The sequence below is a fragment of the Protopterus annectens genome, chromosome 4.part1 (genome assembly GCF_019279795.1).
Source record: "Protopterus annectens isolate FY-2018-M chromosome 4.part1, PAN1.0, whole genome shotgun sequence".
Classification (NCBI taxonomy): domain Eukaryota; kingdom Metazoa; phylum Chordata; order Ceratodontiformes; family Protopteridae; genus Protopterus; species Protopterus annectens.
The window spans coordinates 459501976-459522297 of NC_056734.1; the positions used below are offsets into that span (position 1 = coordinate 459501976).

General features: G+C 40.9%; 1 protein-coding gene across 1 annotated transcript in view; it reads left to right on the forward strand.

Annotated features, from left to right (window-relative positions):
* The first annotated feature begins 1158 nt into the window (after positions 1 to 1158).
* PLAAT1 (phospholipase A and acyltransferase 1) overlaps positions 1159 to 20322 on the forward strand; it is a 294996-nt gene continuing 275832 nt past the window's right edge. The window contains exons 1-2 of the mRNA XM_044070277.1: positions 1159 to 1721; positions 6670 to 6765. The gene's annotated coding sequence lies outside the window, so the exon portion shown is untranslated. The remainder of the gene's footprint in view (positions 1722 to 6669; positions 6766 to 20322) is intronic.

Sequence of the window (20322 nt, forward strand, 5' to 3'; positions counted from 1 at the left end):
GACATTTCCTTGTGGTACATTAGGCTGTGGACACATGACTGAAGTGACATTCAGCAGTAGAGAATTATGTCTGCTGCAAATTCCCTGTTGGCAAACAGAAGCACACACTGTCATGCTTACAGCTTTAATAACCAAGTGTATGGCGGCAGAAGTAATGGGTGTTGTGCTCTGTGTACAGTACATGCTTATGTAACTACAACATGCAGAAATGTGTTACGGCATGAAGGAAATCCTGCATTTTACTATAGTCACATTTATACTCCAGTATGTGTTTTAGTTAATGCTCCCTAGACATTGCGAAAGAGGCAATGGTCCATACAAATACACGAATTATAAAGGCACTGCATTTTTACTGCCATTGACATGCCCACTGTCGAGCCTGCTGCTGCCTGTCATACTACTTGCTGTCCCATGTTGCCTTGGGGCCAAAAACATTATTTCCCCCTGTGCATTTAGTTATTGAAGTTGTGGACATAGCACCACATTCTTCTCTTTAGCCACAGGGAATTTTTAACAGCCATATTTCTCTGCTGTTTAATGTCACTTCAGCCATGTGTCCTCAATCACTACCACAGGGAAATGTCTCCCTGTCTAGGAACTTCAGTCCTCCCAAAAGGAAAAATTAGTTGCGCTTCTCAGGGTAAAACAAAGTGGCTCCAAAATACAAACGGCTCGACGCACTACACTATCCTTCTCTCTACTTTACATTGAGTCAGTACATGCACCTGCCTCATCTCTCACCTCGCAGTTACCCAACTACAGTGCTCGCCTGAATTCTTGTTTGGACATTTCCCACATCTGTTTCTAAACTGAGGAATGTGTTTCCTTTGCCAAGATTATCTTCAGAAAATTTATATATAAGCGTTGTTAGTCAAATTCACAATTAATTAATTATCCATTTATTTGCTGATTGCTGCAAATCGAATTAAAAAGCAGTAAGCAAAGCATCTCCAGCAGAACTGCTGTCAACAAAGGTGCAAGTTAAACAGACTCATCTCACTTTGGGTACACCGCGCCCTCTCTCCCTACGTCAGGTACTACCCTGTACTGTAACTTAACGAGCGCATGCTCAGTTCAAGAGATAAGCCGGTTTATGCTAGTACACCGTGGTTGACAGAGCAGAAATATAATATTGTTGCATTTTTAAATAACATAACAGCCACTTGAGCAATAACCACGGATAGTTAATACTCACAGAAGGTGTAATTTGCTTATCTGTGTCTAGTGTCTGTCTAGTCAGTGGTGGGCAAAGCGCACAGTCAATGGGTACATTCAACAGTACCCACATATATCGAGCAAGCAAGTTTTAACTCATTTTGTACACACGGATAACATTTTTCATTGCGTTTCTTATCATGCTATATCTTGATGTTAAACGAAAATTTCTAAGACCTTTCTTTTAACTGTTCTCTGAAAGAAGAAGGGGGAAGAACAGCTGACCAGAGACGGTTTCTACTCTGCTTTGATGGCTCATGGACTTAGTATTAGGACAGATGTGAAATAACTGTAGAAACTGACAGGATTGACTCCAAAGGAAATAAATACAAATGACGTTAACTAAATCTACTGAATGTACAACGTAGTAAGAAACGATACAACATTGTCTTCACATCATCTTCTACCGTCGGATCGTATTTAAAATCGAGGCACAGCAATTCTCACTAAGCTGCAACTGACTAGGAAAGGCAGTCCGCAAAAAGAAGTGCACCCTTCTTAACAAGGTGAACAGTAATAGCATGTTTATAGTTATATAATACTACTAAAGTAATATTGTTTGTACTGCTAGGTAGTCGCCTGTAGTATTTAGGTTTACCTGCTAGTCAGTTAAACCATACCCTAAAATACAAATTACTCGTAGTAATGCAATGTACACGACAGTAACAAATACACAATATACCAATAACCAAGTAGGAATACTAGATATGATTTTATTTTATTAACTCTTCCTATCAAGTAGGTTATGGATACAAACTGATCACGATGTTTACTAAAAGTAAACTAGATGCCACCTGCTGAGCCCGCCATGTGAAAGGCCTCCTGTAACTGCGGCTACATCACTGATTGAAGTATAAACATTAAACCGTGGAAAAATGTTTAGATGTACCAGGAGCCATTAGCACGTTCCGTTATGCATTTAAAACTAAATATGAACTGTTTGGTGACCCTACACCTCAGCCAGAGTGTACTAGCATAGTTCAGACGTCTATTTTAAGAAAAAATTAACGAAGGGAGACGTGACAATCCATAGTCCAGATGATTAGGAGGTCTATCCCTCCAAATCATTCCAAACCGAAAACTGATGAAAAGATGGTGAATTACAGTCATAGACTTCTTTTCTTTTGGAAAATATATATTAATTCGCATTTTGTTATTCTGTCAATGTCTCAACTTATTCCTACTAAAATGTAAGTGTCCCTGATTGCCCCTGATTATTGCTAGGTTTGTCATTGTTGAGATATGTTCCTGATTCGTGAATTGTTCAGAGCTGTGTCTAAAATGTTTGTTAGCCATTCTATAAATGATACAAACTGTGAGACAATCTAGCAACATTAAGCTAAGTCTGGCACTTTATTAATTAATTTATTTATTTATCTACATATTTTGTGCTGCAGTTTGTTGCTACAAATCAGTAAACAGTCACTTGCGATGGAGGTGTACACTAGCTGTCAGCCAATCAGGGACACTTTAACATGAGACATTGACAGAGTAAAAGAATTGAATTAATATACATTTTATGTACTAAACTCAATAAATCTAATTGCTATCACTATTTATTAAGTGTAAATTTACCCCTGTTTCTCCAACAGTCACCACTTTTAAGAGGAGCGGACCTAAAATCAGGAACCTCCATACCTCTCAACCTCTTACAGCAAGAAATCTGGACAAAACAATAAATAATGGGGACACAAAGGCACAAAAATAGGGGCAATTTCTAAATGCTGTTCTTGCAAAATTAAAAAGTTGATAGAATAGCAGGTTTTGTGTTAGCATGAATTTTATGAAGGGTATGAAGCCTGAATCTCAAATGTCTGTCATTGTATTCTGAATGCAATTCTTTGCAGAAAAAAACAATTATATGAGAAATATACCAAAAATCAGAGGCAAAAATCTGGATATTCTGCCAAAATCTGTACATTTGAGATGTATGATATAGAGTGTGCTTGCTCTGTTTTCCTGGATTATTCAGCTTCCAGGAAGTCTACTGCTTTGATTTAATGCTTTTGTTTGTTTTATCAAGGAAACAATAAATTGATTTCTTTTTCTTGACTATGCTGGTATTTGTGGCTTGGAATAATTACCGTATTATCATCATCCTCACTTTTATGTCTGCTGTGCTAAGTTACATAGTTTGACACTGAAATGTGGCTTTGTAAATTTCATTGCTTGTAGAAGGCATCATTGAAGCTAGACTCCTGGTGCTGGAGCATGGCTTGTGACACCTTGATGTCTTACTTAGTTTTCTGTTATTTTGTTTTAGCTGTCTATATATATATATATATATATATATATATATATATATATACACACACACACACACACACACACACACACACACACACACACACACATGCGCACATGTGTGTGTGTGTACGCGCAGAGATACATATACAAAAAAAGTTTGGGAATTGTCTTTAAAAGTTAGTGAGAGCCAAAGTGGAAGTGTTTAAAGGATGCTTTTTGTCAGATATATTTAAAAAAAACACGATTCATTTGTACATTACTGTATATATACATACATATATATATATATACATACATATATATATATATATATATATATATATATATATATATATATATATAAATAAAAGCTAGGTTTGTTGAATATTCGACTTTTATGTATTTCCAAATGTTTGTATTTTTGATTCAGTATATGATTTCGCATTTGTGTTGCTTCTGTAATAATTCTGTGATATTCAGGAATATTTTTTTCTATAATAATTTTCCCAGGCTGAGATTGAAGTTGGTTAGTTGTGATCAGTGCTGCATCCTGGTTAACAAATTAATTAAGTAAATAAATAAATAAAACAGACAGGAGAAGGACCCGGGAAAAATGAAGCTTCATTAGTTAGATGCAAGTATGAATTAAATAAAATCATAAATTTGGTATCATAAAGCTGAAATGTGTAGAGTAAGGATAGCGTAACTGACCATAACTGATTCCATATTTCTACTTGCCCTGTAGATGAATCCATAGTTTCTCAATATGAAGACTGAAATAAAAATGTTGCTGTACTTAATTTTCAGTAAGTTAAGGAAATATATTTTGGAATAGTATGTACTTTTAGACTCCTGTAGTGTGAAATTCTGAACGGTAAATTCTAATTGAAAAGTGGTCCATATCACAAGTATACTTGCAAAACACTGTTTAGGGAAGTTTATAGTTTTCCATAATTCTATAAGAGAATAATTATTATATAGGTAAAGAACAACTGTTAATACTTTTAGAAGAGAGAAAGATCCCCCATTAATTGTTACCTCCCAATTTATATGTTAAAGTTGTCAACTGTGGGTTGCTCAAACTGCACAGTATCACTTAAACTAAACTATTTTAACAGGGATTTAAAGCTTGAAACTACACCATTACCACATCCTGGGAGTTGAAATTTACTAAGAGTCACTGAGTCTGAAAAGTTTAAAGAGAGATTTAATGTAAGTTTTAAACCAGATTTGAATATAAGTAGATGACCGAGAGCTGGCTTCAGTAGAATAATACAATGCTGGAAATCACCTAGCAGTTCTAGAAGTGAAATTATACCATAACAGTTAGGAAATGTAATTACTCCAAGCTACTTAGGAGCTGCAAGTTTATAAACAAATATTCTAATAGAGATAGGGTGTTAGATTAACTGTAATTTGTTATGGATGAGTGTAAAATAACACTTGGGTATAACCTAAAAAAAATATCCCCCCATACATTGCCAAGTAGCCCCACTTCTTGAGCACAGTAAGCCCATTCATTCCTCTTTGGGGTGAGAGCCAGGCCCATTTGTTCCCTCGACAGGGTGACAACCCTAAGGTCCATGTGTTTCCTGTCAATGCAAGAGTCTAGTTAGCCCATTGATTCCCCCTTAAAGGTGACATTTGGGTATTAGGGAACAGGCAGTCTATAGTCACTGTGATGGAGAGCCTACCTCCCATCTGTACAGTGGTTATGACTTCATCAACACTGACAGAATTACCCACAAGCGCTACCACCAGTGCTGCTCCCAGTAAGGGTAAATACCTCTGGTGCAATCATGGCTGTCCGGTTCAGTAAGTGAACCAACAGCATTCTCCCCTCCTCGCCAAGACTGGCACAGCTATTTGTCCCAGACCAGCTCTAGCAGATGCCCAAATTGGTAAACTGGCCAGGTTCACATGGATTGTATTTAGGGGTTTATCCCTGTATACTAGTAGAGATGGCTGATGTGAGCAATGTATTGAAAGTTAAGCACCTCTACTTACATTTTTTTCTCAGGATATCAGTGGATGAATTAAATTAAAGGGCTCCATAGACTTGCTTTACTTAGATTTCGCAATTTTGAATATGAAAAAAAAAAAGTATTTTCTGAAAAAAAATTAAGTTAAGTCTACTGTATTCTATTGTGGTATTTATGTGACTTTGAGTTTCTATTTCTTTTCCTTAATTAGCAGTAGCTTTTTGGTGTAACTCAGTTTTATACTCTATCATATAAAGTTTAACTCCCTTTGCTCAGATTCTTCTAGTTTTTCAGAAGGCAATTAACTTGCTCACTTCTGAAAATTGGACACTTGTACCTTCTACACAAGCTGCATCAGTGCCAGTGCCTCCTTAAGTTACATGACTACGGAATTACATTTGTATTTGGTTTGATGCAAAGAAGCTATCCTGTCTTTTTAAGTGCCAGCACTTTATGATGTCATAAAGAACAACCGGGAAGATACAGCAAAATAATTATTGGCAATCAAAAAGTATATTAGTTATATACACAGGACTCCCTCGTATCCGGTCTCACTGGGACCGGACCTTAGACTGGATAAACGAATGGCTGGTTAATCCAGAAAAAGCATACAAAGTAGAATTTATGGGTTAGAAGTCAGATACAATAACAGGATTTGTATTAGTATGCATTTTTCTAATGAATATAAAGTCTAAAACTCAAATGTCTGTCATTACTTTGCCCAGAGGAGGTGGAAATGTTGTTCTTCCCCATTGTCTTTTGCTAGGGGTACAGCAGAAATTTGATGGCTGGTTAAAGAGAGGCCAGATAAGAGGGAGTCTACTGTTTGTCAACCATCTCCTTATTGATCTATTAATGGAAGTGCATAGAATATCATAGTAATTAAATTATAAGCACAAATCATGGGGCAGAATATGCTACTGGAGGTGAAAGGGCTGGGAGAGCCTTGGAGTTGGGTCAGTATGCTGTTTATTTTTCTGTCGCAATCTTGCCCGCAACCTCAAAAGTATTATAGTGCTTCAGCACATCCAGTAATCTTGATCTGCATTTTATTTGTAATGTTCTGATAAATAGTGTCATGCTTTTTAAATATGTTTAAAGGTAGGTAGCTTCAGATTAGTATTTAACAAACCATGTTTGAAGTTTACAATAAATAGAAGCTTAATCAGTACTTTTCTTGGGTTGGGGAGAGGTGCGGAGTATCCAAAATGTTACTTACATGTATTTCCTTTCTTTGTGTCATTAGCTATCTCACATCCGGCTTCAAATGTATCATAAGGGCAACTTTAGTGTGCAGCTGGATAGACCGTTGATAATTACTACATCCTAGGACGGGCTGAAGGTAGTGGCTTTTTTAAGTTTATATAAACAGTATAAATATTGCTTTGTTTACTTGGTGTAGTGCATATATAAATATAGTACATTTGTAAAACTAAAGGGAATCTGTCTGTATTGAACATGTAACCAATACTAATAATTAACTGGCAGGAAAAAATGAGACTGCTCAAACATTAAAGTACTTGTGTCGTACATGATTTTAAAACTTATTTTGGATGGCAGCTGGAGAAATGTGTCTGGTGGTAACTGGGAAAGTATTTGGGTGCATCTCTGTCCTTGAGATTAAATAATGATTTTGTGTCTACACTAAAATTTAGATGTCTCACTGTGTCTAAACTAAAATCAGTTTTGAGTGATGGTCTAGTGTGCATTTTTTATATTGTTATCTATATATTATCTCATGGTGTTTTATCTTGAACTTATGTGTGCCATGTGTATAAAATTATGCATTTATTTAAGATGACTCAGTTAGCACACTACATAGAATATACATTTTTAATAAAAAAAAAAAAAAAAAAAATCTGTCACCACACACTGTGAATAATCAGGTCCAAAGATGAAGCAAAAACCATTAATAAGATAAAAAACAAAAGGACCCAGTGAGGAGGCTGTAGTTTCCAGTTTAAAAATACCTGAAATAATCAAATAGTGACATCATCTTAAAGCTACATTCATATAAAAAAAATTCAAGACCAAAAATACTATATATCTACCTGCCTATATTTCAGTTACACATTTAAATACAGTACTTACATTTTAAAAACTGTATAAAAACATTACTGTAAATACTCTATAAAATGTATATAATTATTTACTATGTATTGCACATGATTTCACCTGGTAAAAGTTCTTTTTTTTTAATAAAGGCTTGAGGGGAACATACTCATTCATTCCAAAATCAGCATTGGTTCTCAACCTTACTATCCATTCTGCTTCTAAATTTTCTGTGACACTTTGTATGTCACCACCTCTAATACTCTCAGATACCCAACTAATAACTAAAAACTTAAACGTGTGTTCAGAATTAGTTTCATTCACATGTTTGGCTAAAGCACTTAAATTATCCTTCTTATTAATAAAGAAAATTAAAGAAAAGACCTTTTACCAGATAAAATCATGTGCAATGTGTATACATAGTAAATAATTATATACATTTTATAGAGTCATCATCATCTTCTTTCAGCTGTTCCTGTTAAGGGTCGCCACAGCAGATCATCTGATCTGAAGTAGTTGACTTCATTCTTTCTGCACATATGGGTATACAGATCCGATTCGAATCAGGGCTGGTAAAACTTTTCAAGCATCAGCTCCAAGCTCCAAGCTCCTCCCTTACCTATATTACATCAGTTCCTCCTATCTAGCCCCAGATCTCGTTTGCCACTCTAAGAGTCAGCATCATGGTCTCTGAGCTCTAAGCAAGGTGGTAAGGTTTTTTGGTCTTTTTGTGATAGTTGAGTGTGAATACTTTCCCTTTTTTTTCCTCCCTTCGTGTTGGTCGTCGTGTTAGTTGTAAAAAAAAAAAAAAATTGGTTATGTGTGTTTTTTTTTTGTGATACTGGTTTCCCGCCTAGGCCCAATCCCTGTTTAAGTGTGTGTGTGAGTGGGCCGTTTGGGCTTTTACTGTCTCTACTATGGCTGAAAAGCCTAAGGTTCTTTTTAAGAAGTGCACAGAGTGTGGTCATAAGCTCTCACCAGCCGATGGCCACACTCTGTGTGTTCTATGTTTAGGGGTCGCCCATCTGTCTGCATCCTGAGACATTTGTTCAGGCTTTAACCGTAGGGCGTTGAAGGATCGTCGGGCTAAGCTTGTGGCTAAGGGTCTGCTACCAGCTTCTGTCCTGGAGTCTGCCTCAGTTTCCTCCCCAGCCAGTGACACTGTGCAGGCAGGGACTCAACCTCCTGCCAGGCCTGCTTCATCGGAGTTGTCCCAGAGAGGTAGGGACAGAAGGGAGAAGGAGAAGCGCCACAAAGAGAGGGACAGGCCCAGAAAAAGATCAACGGACAGGGAGTCTTTCTCCAGCCCCTCTTCAAAGGCACCCAGATCTCATTCTCCTCTGCTCCGCTCTCCCCGTTTCTTGACGGAGCCATCGGAGCCGAGGCACATCCCTCAGATCCGGCCCAGACCCGAGTCGGTCGCTTCCTCCAGGTCGACTCGGAGTGTCTCCGACCTTGAGATGGACAGTCTGATGAGGAGGTTCATCCAGAACCAGATTCAGATGGGGGTCTTACCAGGGCCCTCTCCCATTGGAGAGGGTCCTCCTTCTTCAACTATGTTCCACCCTTTTGCTCCTTCCCCGATCCGACCCGACACTTTGGGGTTCTCGGGTCCGAGACCTTTCGGAGCTGTTGGGTCGGCGCCGATGGTTCTCGTTTCCTCGACGCTGGCCGTCACCCTGAGTTCCTCGGATCCGATCTCAGATCCAAGGGACTCTCTGAGCTGTGGTCGGGGAGTTGGACCCAAGGGTTGAGATCTCGCTCTTTTGGATCCCATCCTCGGTGCCCGGACTACCCCGCCGTCAGCTCCGATCCCTGCTTCGGTGCCGGGGAGAGCCTCATCCTTACGTTCTACGGAGGTGTGCTCTCCATTGGCATTCGGGGCAGTGGAAAGGGTTCTCTCCCAGGGGTTGAGACCACAGCTCACCTACTCGGATCCTACCCAGACCCCTCTGATTTTGGATTCTGCTCCCATTACCCTGTCTCAGGGACAGCACGTGCCAAAGCAGCCCCAGGTTGTTCCCCTCAGGGAACCCCCGGAGGCTTACAAATCCTCTCCAGAGAGTCCCACTAGAGAGGAACCACGTAAGCGCAAGTGTAAGAGGAGGCACTTGGACTCCTCTGAATCCATTACCACTGATACGGACTTGGATGAAGGAGAGGGTTCCCCCAGATCACCTATCGAGGACGTCTCGTTCGGAGACATTATGGAGATCCTTGGCCAAAGGGGAGGTTGGTCAGTTCCGAAACCCTCTGCGGATGAGTCCGTATTCCTGGAGGGCTTTGGCGCGGGCCCATCTACTTCCTGGGTCTCCCCTCCAGCGGACCCTTTGGTGGACCTCATCACCACTACGGCATGGAAGGATCCTGACACCGTAGAGCCTATACCCAAAAGGCCAGACCAAATTCTTTCCCCGCCATCAGACAGGCAGGCATGGTCCAAAGGAACCCCGGTAGACGCTTTAGTGGTTGCAGCTGCCACAAAGAAGGAACTGGCACAGGAGAGTTCCTCGGTTCACCCAGCAGACAAAGAGTCCAGGTTGATGGATCATTTTGGGAAGCGCATGTACCCATCAGCGACATTTTCTATTCGTGAGCTGAATTACTTGGCACATGTTATCTGGCTGCAGCGAGACCTTATATCGGAACTAACTGAGTCGCCCCCGGAGTCTCTGTCGCAACAGGACAAGCAGTCTTTCACTGCGAAGATGACTACACTGAAATCAGTGACAAATACCTCTATGCGTCTCCTCTCTCATGCTACAGAGGGAGCCTCTAGAGCTGCTGGTACAGATGTTGCCTTGAGGCGTCATGCCTGGATCAGGCTGTGTCAATTTGCGGACCCCTTTAAGGCATCTTTCATCAACACCCCTTTCGATGGATCATCCCTCTTTGGGAAGACTGTACGTGACACACTAACCCAGAGTGAGAAGGACGGAAAGACTTTGTCAGCCGTCGGAATCCACTTCTCTAACCCCCAGAGGTCCTATTCCAGGAACCAAAAGGGGCAAAAGAAGATGTGGTTCCGGAAATCACAATCCTTTCGTGACACTCAGGAATATTCGTCCCCCAGAGACAGAGAGGGACAAGACCAATGCCGTCCTAGAGGCAGAGTGGGGTCCCAGAAAATTTGGGTCTAGGGAACCTTTTTCCGACAGACCCGTACAGCAGCCCTGAGGGGTTGCCCGGCTGCTCTACTCTGGAGGCAGTCGGGGGAAGATTTTCCTTACATCCAGCGGCATGGGAGTCCATTACTGCAGACCGCTAGGTGTTAAACATCATATCCAGAGGATATTCTATCCCCTTCATTTCATGTCCCATAACTCCGGCATGCCTTCCAGATGTTCCACCCACTCACAGGGAGGCTGCAACTTTGGAGGTTTCGAAGCTGCTACAAAAACGAGCCATCGAGCCGGTCCCCCCAGATCAATCCGGATCAGGCATCTACTCCAGGTTCTTTTTAGTGCCAAAGAAGATGGGGGACCTCAGGCCCATTCTGGACCTGTCTATCCTCAACCTGTCGGTAGAGAAACAAAAATTCCGGATGGTCACTCTACAGTCCATTCTACCGTTTCTGAGAGAATGTGACTGGATGTGCTCGTTAGACCTCCAGGACGCTTACTATCATATCAAGGTCCACAGGAGCTCCAGGAGGTTTCTATGCTTCCGGTTAGGGGCCAGTCACTTTCAATTCAGAGCCCTGCCCTTTGGCCTCACCACTGCCCCCAGGGTGTTCACCAAGGTTATGGCGGTCGTAGCGGCTCACCTGAGACTTCAGGACATTCAGGTATTCCCCTACCTAGATGACTAGCTCTTTGCTGCATCCACCAAACGTCTCTTGTGTCAGGCCCTACACTACTTCCTTGGTCTGGCTCACAAGTTAGGCATCACGATCAGTATCAACAAGTCCCACCTGGCTCCGGTTCAGATCATAGACTTCAACAGGGCACGGTTGGATTCGATTCAGTCAAAGATTTTTCTCACCCTGGAAAGGATAGAAAATCTCAGACTCCGTGTATCGGCGATCTTGGATTACTCTGTAATCACGGCAGCTGATGTTTTCAGGGTCCTTGGTTCGATGACAGCCGCAATCTCTGTCCTCCCTCTTGCACGTCTTCACATGAGAGTCCTTCAGTGGAATCTAGCAGTTCAGTGGTCCTGGCTAGACCTTCCGATGAATTTCCACATCCGAATCAATCGGACATGCAGAATGTCACTCCAGTGGTGGCTTCAATCAGCGGACATTTTCGCGGGGCGCAGCTTTCTAGCCCCTCCGGCTCAAGCCACGGTGACCACAGATGCTTCCCAGCTCGAGTGGGGGACTCTTCCTGGGAAGAACGGTCCAAGGCACGTGGTCCCCTCCAGAGACCAAGCTACACATCAATGTCCTGGAGATGAGGGCAGTGCTTTTAGCGTTGAGAGCCTTCCACCCTGTCCTACCTCTGGGGACGGTAGCCATTCAGTCAGACAACATGTCTGTAGTCTGGTATATAAACAAACAGGGAGGGACCCGATCCTACCCCCTTTGTCGCGAGGCCATGAGTGTTTGGGAGTGGGCCATATCCACCAGCCGGTTTCTCATAGCAAAGCATATCCCAGGATGCTCCAACATTCTGACGGACAGTCTCAGCAGGGCAATCCTTCTGCCTTACGAGTGGTCTCTGAAACAATCAGTGGCAGAGAAGATTTTCCGTGTTTGGGGTCAACCTTGCTGCGATCTCTTCGCATCTCCTTCCAACGCGAAGTGCAGCAGCTTCTTCGCTCTGATACCCCCTCCGGGAGATCTCCCCAGGGATGCTCTAGTCCATGCTTGGCCTCCCGGGCTACTGTATGCTTATCCCCCGTTACTTCTTATTCCGATGTTCCTTCAGAGAGCTTGCCGGCTGCAGTGCAAAGTCATTCTCATAGCTCCCTTCTGGCCACGTCAAGTGTGGTTTCCCTTCCTATGGTCTCACCTATTGACTCTTCCATGAACTCTAGATCCATGCCCGGATCTGATTTCTCACCCGTTGGGATTGCCCCTGCCCAACCTGGACAGTCTCAAGCTGACGGCGTGGCTGCTCCAGTTCCCATGATCATCAGGACTCCTGGACTTTCGTCCCCTGTTAAGAATATTCTGGTAGCTTCTCTTAAAGCTTCCACTAGGAAACTCTACAATAGCAAGTGGAGATGTTTTTGCGTTTGGGCCTCTCAGCGGAATCTGAACCCGTTTACAGCCCCCATTCCGGTCATACTGGATTTTCTGGCCGATCTTTTTCGATCAGGCGCAAGTGCTTCCACCATCAAGGTTCAGCTGGCTGCCATCTCTAATTTTCATGTGGGTGAAAATAAGGTTGCTCTGGCTTCTGCCAAATTGTGTAAAGCTTTCCTGAAGGGCACTTTTTATTGTGACCACCAGTTAAAGAAACAGTGCCCCCCTGGGATCTGACTTTAGTTCTTCAGGCTTTGACCTCTCCCCCTTTCGAGCCAGCTGGTTCAGTTCCGATTAAGTTTTTGTCATGGAAGACAGCCTTCTTGGTCGCCATCACTTCAGCCAAGAGAGTTTCAGAGTTGCATGCCTTATCCTCCTTGCTCCCATATTTGGTTTTACACAAGGATAGGGTTTCGCTGCGTATGAACCCTTCCCTTCTTCCCGAGGTGCCCTCAGCAGCCAATATTAATCAGTCTATAAATTTGCCAGTCTTCTTCCCAAATTTTCAAAATAGAGGTGAACGTAAGCTTCATTTATTGGATGTCCATAGACAACTTCGTTTGTACCTCCATAGGACTAAACCCTTCCGGAAGTCGGATCAATTGCTTGTCTCTTTTTCAAAACCATTTTTGGGCAAAGCTGTTTCGAAAGTGTCCTTAGGAGGGTGGATCACTCTTTGTATTGCACAGGTTTATAAGGACAAAGGTTTATCTCCTCCTGGTGTATTGAAGACTCATTCCACTAGAGCAATGGCCACCTCTGCAGCTTTCTGGTCAAGAGTTCCGTTAGACGATATCTGTGCGGCAGCGACTTGGGCCAATTCGCATACCTTCATCTCTCATTATAAATTGGATCTTATTTCTAGAGGGAGAGTATCCTTTAGCTCTGCGGTGCTCAGAAATATCCTTCCATAAGGGCCTCCCAGGAATACTAGTAGCTGGGGACTCTGTCCCATATGTGCAGAAAGAATAAAGTCAACTACTTCATTCTTTTGCACCTTCCCTCCCTCCATCCCCCTCACTCTTCATGTTTTTCCTGTTTAGGATTGTGGTTATGTTGCCATTTAGTGTCAGCAAACTCGATCTGGGGCTAGATAGGAGAAAGTGATGTAATATAGGTAAGGGAGGAGCTTGGAGCTCGGAGCTGATGCTTGAAAAGTTTTGCTGGCTCGGATCCGAATCGGATCCGTATACCGATATGTGCAGAAGAATGAAGTCTACTACTCAGATGGAACGTTATGGTAAGAACATAACTTCTTTTTTTCATTTCTTCCTGTCCTCTGCATCTTGCTGTGTCACACCAACCACCTGCATGTCCTCTTTCACCACATCCATAAACCTTATCTTAGGCCTTCCTCTTTTCCTGTTACCTGGTAGCTTCATCCTTTGCATCTTTTTCCCCAATATACTCAGCATCCCTCCTCAGCACATGTCCAAACCAACGTAATCTTGCCTCTCTGATTTTGTCTCCAAACCTTCCAACCTGGGCTGACCCTCTAATATACTTATTCCTAATCCTGTCCACCCTCGTCACACCCAGTGCAAATGTTAACATCTTTAACTCTGCCACGTCCAGCTCTGACTCCTGCCTTTTTATCATTGCCACTGTCTCCAACCCATATAACATAGCTGATCTCACTACCCTCTTGTAGACCTTCCTTTTCACTCTTACTGGTACTCGTCTGTCACAAATCACTCCTGACACTCTTCTCCACCCACTCCATCCTGCCTGTACTCTCTTCTTCACCTCTCTTCCACACTCACCATTACTCTGAACTATTGATCCCAAGTATTTAAACTCATCCTCCTTCACCAGCTGTACTCACTGCATCCTGATCATTCCTCTGTCCTCCCTCTCAGTCACACACATATATTCTGTCTTAGTCCTGCTGACCTTCATTCCTCTTCTCTCTAGAGCATATCTCCATCTCTCCAGGGTCTCCTCCACCTGTTCCCTACTCTCATTACAGATCATAATGTCATCTGCAAAAATCATAGTCCACGGGGACTCCTGTCTGATCTTGTCTGTCAACCTGTCCATCACCATTGTAAATAAAAAAGGGCTCAGAGCTGATCCTTGATGTAATCCCACCTTCACCTTAAATGCATCCGTCACTCCCACGGCGGACCTCACCGCTGTCACACTACCCTCGTACATATCCTGTACCACTCTTACATACTTCTCTGACACCCCCGACTTCCTTATACAATAACACAATCCTCTCTAGGCACCCTGTCATATGCTTTCTCTAAGTCTACAAAAACACAATGCAACTCCTTCTGACCTTCTCTGTACTTCTCCATCAACACTCTCAGAGCAAACATCGCATCTGTAGTGCTCTTTCCTGGCATGAAACTATACTGCTGATCACTAATCATCACCTCCCTTCTTAACCTAGCTTCCACTACTCTTTCCCATAACTTCATGATGTGACTGATCAATTTAATCCCTCTGTAGTTACTACAGCTCTGCACATCACCCTTATTCTTAAAAATCGGTACCAAAACTCTTTTTCTCCATTCCTCAAGCATCCTCTCACTTTCCAAGATTTCATTAAACAATCTGGTTAAAAACCCCACTGCCATTTCACCTAAACACCTCCATGCTTCCACAGATATGTCGTCTGGCCCAACAGCTTTTCCATTCTTTATCCTCTTCATAGCTATCCTTACTTCCTCCTTGCTAATCCATTGCATGTCATGATTCACTATCCACACATCATCCAACCTTCTCTCCCTCTCATTCTCTTCATTCATCAACCCCTCAAAGTACTCTTTCCATCTGCTCAATACACTCTCCTCGCTTGTGAGTATGTTTCCCTCATTAGCCTTTATCACGTTTACCTGCTGCACATCTTTCCTAGCTTGGTCCCTCTGTCTAGCCATTCGGTACAGGTCATTTTCTCCCTCCTTAGTGTCCAAACTTTCATGCAACTTTTCATATGCCTTATCCTTAGCCTTCGCCTCCTCTCTCTTTGCCATGCACCTCATCTCCTTATACTCCTGTCTATTTTCTTCATCTCTCTGACCATCCCACTTCTTCTTTGCCAGCCTCTTTCTCTGTATACACTCCTGTACTTCCTCATTCCACCACCATGTCTCCTTGTTGTCCTTCCTCTGTCCAGATGTTATACGAAGCACCTTTCTAGCTGTCTCCCTTACTAGCTCTGCTCCAGTTACCCAGCTATTTGGTAACTCTTCACTACCACCCAGTGCCTGTCTTAACTCTTCCCTGAACTCCACCTCACAATTACCCTTTTTCACTTTCCACCATTTGATCCTTGGTGCTTCCCTCACACTCCTCCTCCTATTCTTGATCACCAACGTCAACCTACAAACCACCATCCAATGCTGCCTAACTACACTTTCCCTGGTCACCACTTTACAGTCTCCAATCTTCTGCAAACTGGCCCTCCTACATAAGATATAATCCACCTGTGTGTATCTTCCTCCACTCTTCTATGTCACCATATGCTCCTCCCTCTTGTTAAAATACGTATTCACCACAGCCATGTCCATCCTTTTTGCAAAATCCACTACCATCTGACTTTCTGCATTCCTTTGCTTAACACCATACCTACCCATCACTTTCTCATCCCCTCTGTTCCCTTCACCAGCATACCCATTAACATCTGCTCGAATCACCACTCTCTCACCCTTGGGTACAGTCATCATCACTTCATCCAACTCACTCCAAAATTGTTCTTTCTCATCCATCGCACACCCAACTTGTGGAGCATATGCACTAACAGCATTCATCATTACACCATCAATTTCCAGCTTCATAAACATCACTCTATGCGACACTCTTTTCACCTCCAAAACACTCTTGGCATACTGTTCCTTCAGGATAACTCCTATGCCATTTCTCCTCCCATCCACACCATGGTAAAACAATTTGAACCCACCTCCAATACACCTAGCCTTACTCCCCTGTCCAATCTGAAAACTGATGAAAATATGGTGAAATTGCGCTTAATAAATAATGATAATCATTACAGTTATAGACTTCTTTTTTTTTGGAAAATATATATTAATTTGCATTTTGTTATTCTGTCAATGTCTCAACTTACTCCTACTAAAATTTAAGTGTCCCTGATTGCCCCTGATTATTGCTAGGTTTGTCATTGTTGAGATATGTTCCTGATTCGTGAATTGTTCAGAACTGTGACTGAATTGTTTGTTAGCCATTCTATAAATGATACAAACTGTGAGACAATCTAGCAACGTTAAGCTAAGTCTAGCACTTTATTAATTAATTTATTCATTTATCTACATATTTTGTGCTGCGGTTTGTTGCTACAAATCAGTAAACAGTCACTTGTGATGAGGATGTACACTAGCTCTCAGCCAATCAAGGACACTTTAACATGAGACATTGACAGAGTGAAAGAATTGAATTAATATACATTTTATGTACTAAACTCTATAATTCTAATTGCTATCACTATTTATTAAGTGTAAATTTACCACCATTTCTCCAATATTCACCACTTTTAAGAGGAGCGGACCTAAAATCAGGAACCACCATACCTCTCAACCTCTTACAGCAAGAAATCTGGACAAAACAATCAATAATGGGGGACATTAAAGCTATGGTATCTTGCTGGCTAGGCTTACGTAGGCCCTTGGGCTAATAGCCTAGTACCTACCTATGAACCTATGACAAAGGCACAAAAATAGGGGCAATTTCTAAATGCTGCTTTTGCAAAATTAAAAAATTTGATAGAATAGCAGGTTTTGTGTTAGCATGAATTTTTTGAAGGGTATGAAGCCTGAATCTCAAATGTCTGTTGTATTCTGAATGCAATTCTTTGCCAGAAAAACCCAATTATATGAGAAATATACCAAAAATCAGAGGCAAAAATCTGGATATTCTGCCAAATCTGTACATTTGAGAGGTATGATATAGAGTGTGCTTGCTCTGTTTTCCTGGATTATTCAGCTTCCAGGAAGTCTACTGCTTTGATTAATGCTTTTCTTTGTTTTATCAAGGAAACAATAAATTTATTTATTTTTCTTGACTATGCTGGTATTTGTGGCTTGGAATAATTACTGTATTGTTATCATCCTCACTTTTATGCCTGTTGTGCTAGTTACATAGTTTGACACTGAAATGTGGCTTTGTAAATTTCATTGCTTGTAGAAGGCATCATTGAAGGCATAGCTAGACTCCTGGTGCTGGAGTATGGCTTATGGCACCTTGATGTCTTACTTAGTTTTCTGTTATTTTGTTTTAATTGTCTACATATATATATATATATATATATATATATATATATATATATATATATGTATATATACATATGTATATATGCACACATACACACACACACACACACACACACACACACACACACACACACACACACACACACACACACACACACACTCACACACATGTGTATGTGCGCACAGAAATATATTTACAAAAAATAATTTGGGAATTGTCTTTAAAAGCTAGTGAGAGCCAAAATGGGAGTGTTTAAAGGATGCTTTTTGTCAGATATATTTTTTAACTGAATTTAAAAGTAGACATCACTTGTGCACGGTGAACATTAAGCAGCCAGCAAATGTCATATTACAGTCTGAACACTTACAAAATCGTGATATTGAAATAAACAGTAATACATTTTAAATACAAATGGAATGACAGATTGTATTAACCAAACAGTTCAGTTGACACTGCTTTGAAATGATGTTTTGAACAAAACAGTTTAGTTACAATATCCAAATTTATAACCAACATGATGTAACACTGTCTGCTTAAACACACATTTTAGTAGTAGTAGAAATTGCCTAACAATTTGTAGGCATTCAGGTTTATTTTCATTGAAGCTGAAAACTTATGAGGTAGTTTACAGTATATGGCTTTAAAAGAAGTTCATTCAATAATTGCACACTATTTGACTATAGCTGTGACTGTGACAAGAAGAGTACCATTCACTTTTAACAAATCTGTGTGTCCCACAAGCCACAGTTTATTACTGGGTCATCTCTCTGTTGATGACATGGTTTGTCCTAGATCTTTCATTGAAAAATATTCATAGCTTCTAAGCAGATAAATATTTGCATTAATGTTACCATCATCCTGTGCACTCAGAAACCACGATTCATTTGTACATTACTGTATATATATATATATATATATATATATATATATATATATATATATATATATATATATCTAAATAAAAGCTAGGTTTGTTGAATATTTGACTTTTATGTATTTCCAAATGTTTGTATTTTTGATTCAGTATAGGATTGCGAATTTGTGTTGCTTCTGTAATAATTCTGTGATATTCAGGAATATTTTTTTTATAATAATTTTCCCAGGCTGAGATTGCAGTTGGTTAGTTGTAATCCATGCTGCACCCTGGTAACCAAATTAATTAAGTAAATAAATAAATAAAACAGACAGGAGAAGGACCCGGGAAAAATGAAGCTTCATTAGTTATATGCAAGTATGAATTAAATAAAATCATAAATTTGGTATCATAAAGCTGAAATGTGTAGAGTAAGGATAGCGTAACTGACCATAACTGATTCCATATTGCTACTTGCCCTGTAGATGAATCCATAGTTTCTCAATATGAAGACTGAAATAAAAATGTTGCTGTACTTAATTTTCAGTAAGTTAAGGAGATATATTTTGGAATAGTATGTACTTTTAGACTCCTGTAGTGTGAAATTCTGAACGGTAAATTCTAATTTAAAAGTGGTCCATATCACAAGTATACTTGCAAAACACTGTTTAGGGAAGTTTATAGTTTGCCATAGTTCTACAAGAGAATAATTATTATATAGGTAAAGAACAACTGTTAATACTTTTAGAAGAGAGAAAGATCCCCTATTAATTGTTACCTCCCAATTTATATGTTAAGGTTGTCAACTGTGGATTGCTCAAACTATACAGTATCACTTAAACTAAACTATTTTAACAGGGATTTAAAGCTTGAAACTACACCATTACCACATCCTAGGATTTGAAATTTACTAAGAGTCACTTAGTTTAAACATTTTAAAGAGAGATTTAATGTAAGTTTTAAACCAGATTTGAATATAAGTAGATGACCGAGAGCTGGCTACAGTAGAATAATACAATGCTGGAAATCACCTAGCAGTTCTAGAAGTGAAATTGTACCATAACAGTTAGGAAATGTAATTACTCCAAGCTACTTAGGAGCTGCAAGTTTATAAACAATTATTCTAATAGAGATAGGGTGTTAAATTAACTGTAATTTGTTATGGATGAGTGTAAAATAACACTTGGGTATAACCTAAAAAAATGTCCCCCCATGCATTGCCCAGTAGCCCCACTTCTTGAGCACAGTAAGACCATTCATTCCTCTTTGGGGTGAGAGCCAGGCCCATTTGTTCCCTGGACAGGGTGACAACCCTAAGGTCCATTTGTTTCCTGTTAAGGCAAGAGTCTAGTTAGCCCATTCATTCTCCTTAATGGTGACATTTGGGTATTAGGGAATAGGCAGTCTGTAGTCACTGTAATGGAGAGCCTACCTCCCATCTGTACAGTGGTTATGACTTCATCAACAGCATGCTGACAGAATTACCCACAAGCGCTACCACCAGTGCTGCTCCCAGTAAGGGTAGATACCTCTGGTGCAATCATGGCTGTCCAGTTTTCAATAAGTGAACC